We start from the raw sequence: 12,751 nt of genomic DNA on the forward strand, positions 1-12,751 counted from the left end.
AATGACACAAGAAACGTCTGACATTTTGACGAAATAAAATTAGGTTATAAAATATTTTTAATTTTTGTAGTGCATTCTCCCTATTTCTCCCTCTACGGAATATGACAATATGAAATTGGGAAAAAGCTTACTATGTAACCTGTGTAACTCCGGAGAATAATTGGTTACCTACAAGAATTACTTTACACTGTTAACAGAATTAGAATGTCGCCTACACCTACTCTAAATATATATTTATTTGAAGGCCCGATATTTTTTGCAACGAAAACGTATTGCTTAGCAATTAGACGAGAAAAATTGGCACGATAAAAGCAGGACGGCCGTAGGCCGGAGTTGATTTTATCGTGCCAATTTTTCGAGTCTAATTGTCAAGCAATTAGTTTGAGTTGCAAGTAAATATTTTTCCTGACTAAATGAAACCTCGAGTGTAATTCGGCGAGACAATTTAATGAATGAACAATACAAATTTAATTTTTTTATTTGGTATTAAAGGTATTAGATGCCTAGCAACTAAAGCTACCTATAAGTTACCTGAGTGTTTTTGCCGGATGAAAGTTAGGGCAAACTTTTATCCGCTGTCAAAGTGACAAAATCACAGCGCCTTATGAGATTTTTTATACATGAATTAAATTGTCAACTAAATTGTACTTACAACGACTTGCAATCACGAAAATGTTAACAGGATATAAAAATACTTCCCAGGTTTCAACGTCTTTTGCGACGTTCGATGAACAGTAAATACCCTGGTATCAACTGAAATTATTATATACACTTGCCACCAAACCACCGTATTTGATACTTTCTGAAAATGTAAACAAATTTTGACGCTTGGCCTTCCACGTGACGATACGACTGTCTGGCTTGAGGCCTGGTGTTCTAGATGGCAATGACACTGGACGTATAACGCAATGCGTCTTATTTCATACTGTAATCACTAAATCATTGTTTTAGTTTAAAAAATTATTATTTTTTGTTCGATACTGTCAGAATTTTCTCCTATGTAAACGGATTTTGATAAATGTCACAACTTGTCAAAACGAAACGTCAAGCTAAGTTTAAAGATTGTAAGCGATTTTGAGCCTTTAAGTGTCTTGTCGAACAAAAAAACGTTGTATTCAACTCGTTCTTGTGTAAATTGGACTTTTTTTTGCACTCGTGGGTCCAATTTACACACGAACTCGTTAAATAAATATTATAACTAAAAATTAATTCCCGAATTCAAAATATGAAAAACGAGTATCAATGGTAACTGTTTGTTTGTTGCCTTTTCACGTTATGTATCTCAGGAAACTAACACGAAATAGTTCTTTGTGGATTAAGAACGCAAAGTGATACATTGATTGAGAGATTGTTGTCGCGCGACGAAAGAGGCCGGCATTTTCTCGAAATTGATAAGGTACTATATCACAAAGGTATTGCCAACGGTGCAAAGATATATGTCCTTCTCTTTTAATTTCGAGCAATGTTACGTTAATCTGTTTTGACACGATACAAAAATCCCGTAAAATTGTGTACTTCCATCTTTGTCACACTCACGGGATTTATCGATAATGGCCTCTCTTTTAATTTCGAGGCGAAAAATTGTGGAGTGGAATGGTGCTACCTTCTAAAGATATAGTACCATAGAAATTGACAATGTACTATTGGGAGCATGGAATCTCGGGCAGCAATTTATATGTCATTTAAAAAAACCCAATGTACTCGTAGTCTAAGCTTTATTGTCATAAATGTCATAATAATTAATTTTGACGAAATAAACTGTCACAGTTATGCACAATTATTTTACATTTCAGTTATTACAGTCACAGACAGAAAAAAGTAGGACACGTCTTATTACGAAATTTAACTAAAATTGAATTAAGAATCAGGATCTTGGTTACATGCAATACCTTCTCCCAATATTGGTACTCTTTTAGATAACACTTCCTTCCAAGTTTGTATTGGTTTAAGATTGGGTTGTAATCTTTGTACACCTCATATTTGCAAATGCAATACGAAAGTTGACGAAATTGGCACCCACGGTCTAAGTTGTTTCAAAAGCAGTGGTAGATTTTCAAGACACACTGAAATTAATTCCATTATCAACCGGTCTTTAACTTCAATTCATGTGAATTCAACTTTAGAACCAAACGGACTGTCTCGGGATGACGGAAAACGCCCAGATGGGATGACTTTAGTACCGTGGATTAAAGGTCAACCTTTGGTTTGGGACGTTACTGTTGTAGATACACTTGCAGACAGTTACGTATTGAAATCATCTGAAGTCTCAGGTTTTGCCGCTGAAATGGCTTGCAAACGCAAACATAGCAAATACAGTTCAATCATTTCGTCAAACTACGTGTTTAAAGGTTTAGCATTTGAAACCTTAGGCCCTTGGTGCAAAGAAGCCATCGATTTCATTAATGTCATCGGAAACCGACTTATCGCGGAATCAGGCGATTCAAAATCAAAGAAATTCCTTTTCGAGAGGATTTCCCTTGCCATTCAACGTGGAAACGCTGCAAGCATTCGGGGCACTTTTCCAGATTCCGCAATATTATCGGAAATTTTTGTATTATAAAATAAAAATGTTTATGTAATTATGTTATTAATATAAGTTTTTACCATATTAAATAAACCTGGCTACTATAATAAATAAATAAATATTTTAATAGTAATCATAGAAATAGTAAAAAGACTTACATTAGCGAAAAAATATTGTCCTATTTTTTGTCCGCGACTGTAATTTCCAAAGTTTAATAAAAGACTGTTCAGTTTTCAGAAAATCACATCTAACCACTTGCAACTTTTCAACAACAGTAAATATTAAAATGAGGTTATTAAGTCGTCTTATCAGTCAAATTTCAAGTCTGCCCGAAATTCCGTGCTCCCAATACATACCTAGTACACTTGGGCTCGCAACACACACAACATTTTTTCTACAATCGCAACTATGACAATGACTACTACATATTATTTTATTTGGAGCAGATCAATGTAATACTTTATTAAAATCAGAAACTAATTATTCACAATAATGCCTATGAATGCCTATGAAAATACATACAGTGAGCGGCAAAAGTAGTAAAGTTGGAAAAAATAAATTTTATAACGAACAAAAACAAGTCAAAAAATCAAGTAGGTAAATCAAACAGTCAAATGTTACTGTCAATTTCATTCGTATGTGTTATTACTTATTTGTTTTACAAAACGTTTTCGAAAATGACTCATTTAACAGAAACACAACGTATAGAAATTTTAATTTTGATTGGGTTCTGGGATAAAACTAAAACAGGGGGAATTTCTTCATAAACTTGCTTATTGTCAACAAGTTGGGGGATGGCAATTCAAACATTTAATTCCATAATTTTAAGTACTTACTAACACAGTTTTTGACTTGTTTTTGTTCGTTATAAAATTTATTTTTTCCAACTTTATTATTTTTTTCTCAAAAATTTTCTTATGTAAGATAACAAAATTTTTATACTGGCGTTTAGACAATTAAAAGGGCTATCAGAATCAAGAAAAAAAATAGGGGGTTTCCATTTAAAAAAAGTATCGATGACGTCATAACTCGAAAACAATTGACTGCTTGGAATTTTCTTTGGTACTAAAACGTGTAGTTTTATAAACTAAAATTGACTTGTCCAAAGATTTTTTTGAAAAACATTTTGTTTAATTTTTAAGGAATTTATTCCATACTTTTGCCGCTCACTGTACGAGTATATGTATAATACAGGGTTATTCTAAATGATTGTAGTCGAAGTAGGCCATGCCCATGTTATTACGTTTTTGCCGCTTTCATGTGAACTGTCAGTTGTGTCGCTGTCACTGTCATTTTGTAGGTGAAAAGTGCGGTGATGAGATTTTTATTTATTTTTGTTAATTTAATGATTGAATCCAGAAATATTGAGTTGTTCTACAATCAATATTAAAAATATTGAGTTGTTTTGCACCCAATTTAACACATCATTTTGATGATTTTTTTATGTGGAGCGGCAACCATAAATTTTACATTCAGTTTTCACGCCTACTTCGACTACAATCATTTAGAATAACCCTGTACATTCATTTTTGTTTTAGACCAGAGTAGGCTATTTTAATTTTTTATTCAATTCTGACGTTTTAAACCGTATTTATCAACTTCATAACAACCAAGGTAAACAATTGTTTATTCGGTAGAGTGAGTTAAAAAAAAAATTAACTCACTAGCGATTTAAAAAAAATTTAATTCAATCTTTGTTAAAGAACAGATATACAGGGTGGTCCCGATATAACCTGCCAGAAGAAATCCAGTAATAGGTGACGATGAGTAGAACTCATACACAAAAAAAGTTTCTAATAAAAGTCTTTTCGTTTTCGAGATAAAAATAATTGAAAATTTGGTCAAAACTTGCTGTACGCTAATGAGTTAATCAGTTTTAAAAAGGTAACCTGCAACACCTATGACATTTGTCAAGTTTAATTTTAAATTTGCGAATCCTTTAAAAAGTTATGAAATTCACGAAACAAGAATACGCCGATTTGCATTTACTCTATGGCGAAGCACGTGGTAATTCAAGACCGGCAAGGCTACCATACGGCGAGCGTTTTCCTGAAGGAGTCCTTCCGTCCCGTTGTACTTTTGTGGAGCTACATCTGCATTTATGTGAGGTTGGTTCTGACTGATTCCAATACGATGGCGTCCCCGATCCTCCATTTAACCCCTCTGGATTTTAATTTTTGGGGCCACACGAAAGATTTGGTATACGAAGTTGAAATAAATACAAAAAGCCAACTCCAGAAACGCGACACAGCTGCCGCGAACCAGATTCGTAAAAACCCAGAAATGCTGAATTCTGTTTATGAAAATTGGTACCGGCGCGGCGTACTCAAATGTGCTTAAATGCCAACGGAAGGCACACAGAACATTTATTATAAAATAATGTTTCTAGTCTAGTTTACCTTTCATTAGTTAGTAGATATTCTCAGTTAGAGTTGAAAGTACGAATATGTAAAGTGTAAATAAATTTATTCAATACATTATTTTGGCTATTTAACCACAATTAAGACGATACTCTTATTACACAGTTCTTCCACAATTTTGCACACACTATCTCTACATTTATTTACACATTGAGGAACAGCACTTTATTTATTACTCATTCATCTCAGTCTACAAAATCAGCTTTTGTACTTAAATAAGCTGGTGAATTAACGCACACAGTGTCCAGCGTTTTCAATAAATGTCATTAATTTGATTTAGTTTGTCAGATTTGAGATTTGTCATAAACGATACAGGTACCTATGTTGCTTAGATACTGTCATCCTTACAAACACCAACAATTAATTCCTGAGTAGGTACGTATTTTTGTGGTCAGCAGCGTCGAATGGGTGTGGATAGGGGTTAATTTATCCCCATTATTTTGGACCTAACGAAGGGGGGTTTTTTGGACTTGTTAGATCCTTCTAATGACCCAGAATTTTTTTGGCAGATTATATCGGGACCACCTGTATAATGTACTCGTATGTATGTAGAACTTGTTCTTCCCGTGTCAAAACCTTCTACTTCTTTGCCCTGTGTCCTACAGAATGCTGCTTCAAAAATGTTTCTACTTGATGGAATCTACAAACCTTAATTTAGCACAAATTCTATAGATAAACATCCACAAACCTGTTTATATCGACATTTTCCTTAATCAATAACATTTTCGTCAGCTGTGAACGGTATGCCCACAATTAAGATGATTTTACAGATTTTGATAGCTCCGAAATATAAGCCAAACTTATCTTCACGTCGACCCCCGGGCGTTCTTCTTATTTCTCCAATTACACAAACAATTATACCCTTTTTCGTACAATATTTTAGATTTTACTGGCACTACTTTGCCTACTGCTTCTAGTGCTTCATTCATTACATCTTCCGGAACAAAAATCTCGTTTCGTCGCATATTTCTGACTCCGACATTTTTCACGAAAATTATTGACACTAAAATAATTGTTTATAGCAAAATGGTTGTCACGGAAATGTTGCCACTGTCACAGACTTGATTTTTGTTGCAGTATTTTGCATAATTCATAATAATTCGTGAATTGAAACTGTCTGTCGCAAAATTGAATAAAATATTGTATAAACCGCGTGAGTTAAACGAATGTTTATTCATTCGAAGAATTAGCTCACTCGCGCTTCGCGCTCTTGAGCTAAACATTCTTCTCTTGAATAAACATTGGTTTAACTCACTTGGTGTATAAATATCTATTAAATGTAGGTATCGGGGCTATGTCAAAATAACAAATTCAAAATCGTTCGAGCTGCCAGTGTCAAATTTGACTTTTTTTCCGTGTTTTGTGTTCCAAATGCCGAAACTTCAATTTTATATCTGCTATGCCATGCCTAACGCCCCCCAGCATGAACTCATAGCAAGGATTAGAGATACATATATTTGAAGTAAGTGCCTCACCTGTTTTATAATGATTATGTCCCAATTAATTCTTGATATAGATAGACAAACCGCGTTGACTATAATATCCAAAGAACACCCCGAACTGGAAACGCCACAGTGCAGCAACCGCGACAAGACAATCAGCAGGTTATTGAAGCGACAATTATATATTAATCATTAATCAATTACAATAAACTTTTGAATGATTCACAAATCAGATGAGTTTCTTTTCAGTTAAAATAAATTGCCGTATTAAGGTAGGTAAATTATTTTTAAATTTGTGCAATATTTACATTTATCAATAAATACATTATTGAGTCCTGGAAACTATGTAATTAATTGGAAAATGATAATTCTTGGCTACATAACCTCTAATATTTTACATGATGTATATTGTCATTCAGCCACAGTCTTACCATACAACTCGCCAAATTTCCAAAGCCTACTCTGGTCTAAAATAAAAGTGAATGCACTGTATACAGGCTGTTTGAAAATTGCTAGTACAAAAAAAGCCTGGTAATTGGTGACGGTGAGTTGAAAGCATCGGCAAAAAAAAAATCTAATAAAAATCCTCTAGTTTTCGAGATAAAAATTACTAAAAATTGGGTTAAAATTGTTAGCGCGCCACTGAGTTAAGGTATTTTAAAAAGACACTTCACGTTGTTTAGCAATAATGAAATAAAAATTTTGATGTTCTTAAACTGTCAATCTGTGGTTGCCAAGATCTTGCAAAAAAATATAAATTTTTCATATTGTTGTATAGTCCTTCATTATCACGCTTGGTTACCAAGGTTTAAAAAATATTGCCCCGCCTGGGGCGTAGAATATACGGGAATAGGGTTACTTTATCCCTTTTGTTTTAAAAAATTATAAATTGGTTTTTTGGATTTCTTAGAGCTTCCAGATGCCACAGTTTTTTTTTGTACTAGCAATTTTCAAACGCCCTGTATATTTAATTAAAATTAAATTAATTAATTTTTTCCAAACACTTTCGTTCACTTGTTTTTAAGATAAATTATAATTCATTTCAAAGAGAGATGTGTAAATAACTTGAAAAGTTTGGGTTGCCATTTCTCACTTAGCCGCAACCCCTTGGCAACCGGGTGTAAACAGGTACACTCGACCGATTTAGAAAAGCCCAGGCCCTCCGGCCAGGCATGCATTATTTGTTTGTCCAGTAGTATTTAGCCTAAAGAGACCAGAGCAGCAGGTAGTACCGTAGTGTACCCAGTCTTATTTGCATAAATACCATGAATGAAGACCAAAAATATTCACTTCCTTCGGCAGCGAAACTACCAGCTTCAGCACATAAAATTTCATTTTTGCTCGTAATAACATTTTTAAAAAATTCAATTCAATATTATTGTTCATATTTTTAGCAGTTTTTAACTGAAAATCGTTTGAAAAATGTAAATTTAAATTGTTAGAAATATCTCCCTGTCTATTAATACCTAATACGATTATAAAAAAAAAAAAATAATTACACTGAGTGTCAACATTTTTTTAATTTAACTGAGCCTGCGCCTTGACGACCGAGAGTTTATTTCAAATTCAAAAAAGATTTCTGATGATTTTTCATTCAAATGAATTCGCGGAAGAAAGGTCCGAGAAGTGAAGTGAACATAATCTTAACTACGATTTGGTGTCAAATTGTTATATATTATATAGCTCCATATGCGCACATTTTAGGGTGGTGCAGAGTGGTTTTTTACTTAATTTTGAAATTGACAATTGTTTATTAAAAAAATTTCACTATAGTGCTTAATTTCCTTTAAATCACATATTAAAACGATTTAACATAAGAGAGAACTATAAACGTCAACATGTTTACACAACCTCTAATTTGCACTGCGGCTGCGATCTAATTTAAAGATCATAGCCTAATTATTATTAATTTAAATGATCTCTCGGTATTTGAAATGAACATTAAACATTAAAGATGCCTAATTTGGTAAAAAAAATATATATTCAGGTGTATGTGAAATACGTGTGTTAATTTTAATCAGTGGAAGAACTCGCCAATTCATGAAACTTTTCTCTACAACATTTTTACGAAAAAGCATTACAAATTGATTTAAAATTTGGAATAAATTAGCCATCAAAGTGTATACTCGCCTATGGGTAAGGGCGAAAATTTTCTGTTGTAATAGAAACGAAGCATTATTAAAAAAATACATTCTTATAGAAAAAACTAAATACATGATTAAAATTTAAATTCTCATGGTTACAAAAAGTAGAAACTAGTTAATCAGACAAAACAACTCCTTTGGTAAAAATTGAGGGGTAAAAAATCTTGGAATACTTTTGCGAATTTTGCAAAATGTTGTAAAGAAAACTTTCATAAATTGGCGAGTTCTTTCACTGGTTAAAATTAACACACGTATTTCAGATACAGCCTGTATACTTAATTCGTAATAGTCAACTGTCAACATTCTCTTTGTGTTGGATAGTTTTTGACAAAAAACCCACAATTTACTGTTAGTCTAATTGTTCAATGAAGACTAATTGTTTTATTACAAAGCACGTCGTTAATAAAAAAATTTGCAAATATTTCTAGCAAATTAAATTCTTGAATGATTAAATGGTTAAAAACTGTTAAAAATATGAATAATAATCTTTTCAATCAAATCAATTAAATTTAAAAAAAAAATACTTGAAAACAATAAAATTTTTAGTATGTACAACGTGATCAACAATGACTGAGTCTGTTGGCAATGAAACAATTGAAAAGTACTGGTGTTTTTTGTCTCGTAATTGGCACTGACCGGATTTTTTAACTTGAGATGACATTAAAAACATTTTTGATTATGCCGGTTATGTTTATACTATTACAAAAATGAACCTTTGATAGTAAATTTCAAATTCACCAAATTTCATTGTTACCAAGAGATTCAATAATTCTTGATCACACCGTATTTTTATTAGTAGTGTATTACGAGCAAAAATGAAATTTTATGTGCTGAGCTTATGAGCTTATGGAAAAGTGGCCGCAACTGTTAAAGATAGATAAGAGCGAAATGGGTAGATTTTTATTCTGAGGGTAGGTGATACCGAGGTAGGTATAACTAAATGAGACCTATACTATCTGTATCTTGTATAATATAGACGACATTTTGGGGCATAAGAAATGGTCATCTACAACTTTTTTTAATAGGACCGAACTTTGAAAACGCCCTTTTTACGTAGTTGATGTGTAGTCCGAAAAACTACGTTTCTCGTAACATTTAACACTGTGTTAATTCAACTATTGAAGCTGTTACTTTATTTTCTGTATATTTATACTAAAAAGTACAGCGCTCCCAACAGTCAATTGGAAATTTCGCAAATATCGATAATTTTGAAAAAAATAATTAATAAATTTAAATTAATCAAAAATGCGCATCGTAAACTTCACTCTGCTGGGACCTAGGTATGTGAAATGTTGAAAATTTCGATACACATGCAGCGAGTCAAATGTGACTAAGATATTGGAAAAGTTTTGAAAAAAACAATTAAGTCGATAGCCCGTATACTTTTTGAGCAAATATTTTTTTTATTTGACGAGCGAACGCGCGGCGGTCCTGGAAGGCAGAAATAATCCGGCACGCGTATTTAGTCGTCTATATCGATACAGAGAGTGTAGTCGAAAATGTACATATTTTAAATGCTTTCTTCGTCATCCTCATTCTCACATACTTAAACAAGAAACATTGTTGTGACATTTTTTGCAAGAACAATCACTGCAGCATTTTAAGCCTTCCTTCATGCACATACATACATTTATTATTTTGGCATAATTGGTCTGTACAAAAAATGTTTATTAGTTTTCCAATGTCATTAGGTTGAATTGAATTTAATTTGACTTTTATTATTTGACAATTAAAATTGTGCCTAATTTAGCGGTTGCTACGGGATGCGCGACTTATTGTTCACAAACGCAACCGATTGGCGATCTGCGGGTGATAGAATGTAAATACGAGGGATGGATTGGCCGACAGCGGTGGGTTTTAGCCTTTTCTATCACCGGATGTGGAATTGATATCATTCTTTCGTTGAATATCCAACAAGAATGTATTCATTCTTTAATAGTCGTGGAGAATAGTTAAGTATTTATTGTGTAAGTGTCTTGTTAAGCATATAAAACACGAAAGAAAAAGGTAAACACGAGAGCGTTAGCTCGAGCTGTTTACGCTTTTCTTGAGTATTTTAAGCTAATAAGACAACGAATGCGATACAAAGTTTTATCCACAATCACGTTTTTCCTTAATTTTTTTGGAAAATTTTTATTTGACATTTTCAAATGACGTTTGTCATTTTACGATGAATTAATTTATACCAGGAAATCATGAAACGGTTGCTATTTATTTCCGATTGTTTTGTCGACCCATTTGCAATTTGCAATCATTCATTTTAAAAATAGAAAATATTGGCAAGAATCAGAATATTTCAGCGGAAATACTGAAAAAGCGACTTCAGGGCCATTACCGAGAAAATCAAGGAAGCCTACGAAAATTTGCAAACTTTATTAATTGGAAAGAAAAAAAGAAGTGATATAAAATCAAAGGTATAACTTACAAGTTACCTGAGTGTTTTTGCCGGATAAAAGTTAGGGCAAACTTTTATCTGCTGTCAAAGTGACAAAATCACAGCGCCTTATGAGATATCTTATACATTAATTAAATGAATACCCGATATATGTAAATATTAAATGCATTTCATTTAATTGTATAAAATTCAAATAGGGCGAATACCGTTGCTCAATGTTAGGAAACAATTCGAAGCAACGGTTTGAGAGTTTCATTTAATTTATACGGTTAAAAGTAATCTTCGAAACGTATCCGGATGATAACGCAAAAGTCAAACAACATCATTATCAAAGGTAAGTAGTTGCATTTTCTATTTCAGTAAATCCTAGTGGAAATTTATTCATTAACTTTTAAACCGTACCACTGGCCGAAAATTTAAATAAAGTTAAAGTTACAGAAAACAACAACAAAAAAATCTGTTTTATAATTTTTGGTATTACGAACAAATGGGAGAGAAGAGAAAAACGTAAAGCAATACTTACATTAATCTACACATAACTATTTTCAACTTCTTAAGATAGATCTTTTGTTGTTACCTGTGTTTAATATATTTTTACGACTGTTCACTGGCACACCGAACGTTGCGTAAAAAAATGGCATTAGCGTCGACTTAAGTGCCTGAAGGAAAATTATCGAACATAGTTCAGCCTTCAGAAAGAAGTATTCGCAAATAATTTCCACTTACATTATTATAAACATTAAATATAATTCTTCCCGCTTCATTATGGAATTGCAAAGTGACTTAGCAAGATTTAAATTTAACTGAAATAAACAAGAGAAAAAAGAGAATGAATGGGAAATTCGGACACTACTGAGTAAAATAATCCACTGGGATGTATTAACGTTTTTTGACTAGGTTTTGTACCACTACACTCTTTTATACATCATGATGATGTCAGAGGAATAAAATAATTCATCCTTCAGCATAATATTTTTGAAACCATCACCCCAGTAAGTGATTTGTGATACTTCAGTCGTCATCACTCATCATGCATTATGATTTTGAAGTCAGGGAAAATGCCGAAGAATTTACAGAGAAAAATGAAACTGCTGCCTGACCGGACATTATTTATGATTCAACACAATGAATATTATTAATTACTTCAGTACTATACGTAAATGTTATCGAAATACTCAAAATTGTAAGAAGTAGGTACTTTTTCTGATGATTTTTGTACTTCGAAACACAAAATCAATAAGTTTCTTAAGCCTCCTCTTGATCACCTTCCCAAGGTGACCGGACCGGGTCTTTTTAAATAATAATTGTTGCTCCTTGGAAAACTTTAATTAGTCTTTATATTTCGTCACACGTGTTGAATCAGTTACATGATTGATTACTCTCTGAAACAACTTTATTATGCTTTTTGCTCGTTGTCTCATAGAAATATGAATTATTATTAAGCACAGCATGCATTCTTTCCTTGACGCAAAATACTATTTGGACTTCTTCATTTTTCTTAAAATTCTAGGTAAGTAATTGTAAAAAATAACACAACAACTATTTTGCAGAAAGTCTTTATCGCCTGGACTATTGTTGTTGAACGACTGATACAATAATATCGGGTGTTCATTTAAATTCATCCTCAAAGTTTGGCGTTGATTGCAGATCACGGATCAGCTGTTTAAATCTAACCTCACTTTTTGCGTTGTTTGTTTTTTTTAGACTACATTGTGTATTCCATTAGTAAAATACGTACCTAAGTACGTTACACTGTATGTTTTAATAATTTCAACTAAATAGTCTTCTTTTTCAGAACGTGAAAATGATTTTGTTACAATAACATA

At 32.6% G+C, this 12,751-nt stretch overlaps 1 protein-coding gene across 3 annotated transcripts in view; it reads right to left on the minus strand.

The window, feature by feature from the left end:
- The window catches only part of LOC138132765 (lipase 1-like), a 32,097-nt gene extending 29,317 nt beyond the window's left edge, over positions 1–2,780 (minus strand). The window contains exon 1 of one of the 3 annotated variants that reach the window (XM_069050389.1): positions 2,683–2,780. The gene's annotated coding sequence lies outside the window, so the exon portion shown is untranslated. The remainder of the gene's footprint in view (positions 1–2,682) is intronic. The other 2 variants (XM_069050385.1, XM_069050388.1) reach the window with 2 other exon arrangements.
- Between the last annotated feature and the right edge of the window lie 9,971 nt (positions 2,781–12,751).

The sequence above is a fragment of the Tenebrio molitor genome, chromosome 6, assembly GCF_963966145.1.
Source record: "Tenebrio molitor chromosome 6, icTenMoli1.1, whole genome shotgun sequence".
Lineage (NCBI taxonomy): Eukaryota > Metazoa > Arthropoda > Insecta > Coleoptera > Tenebrionidae > Tenebrio > Tenebrio molitor.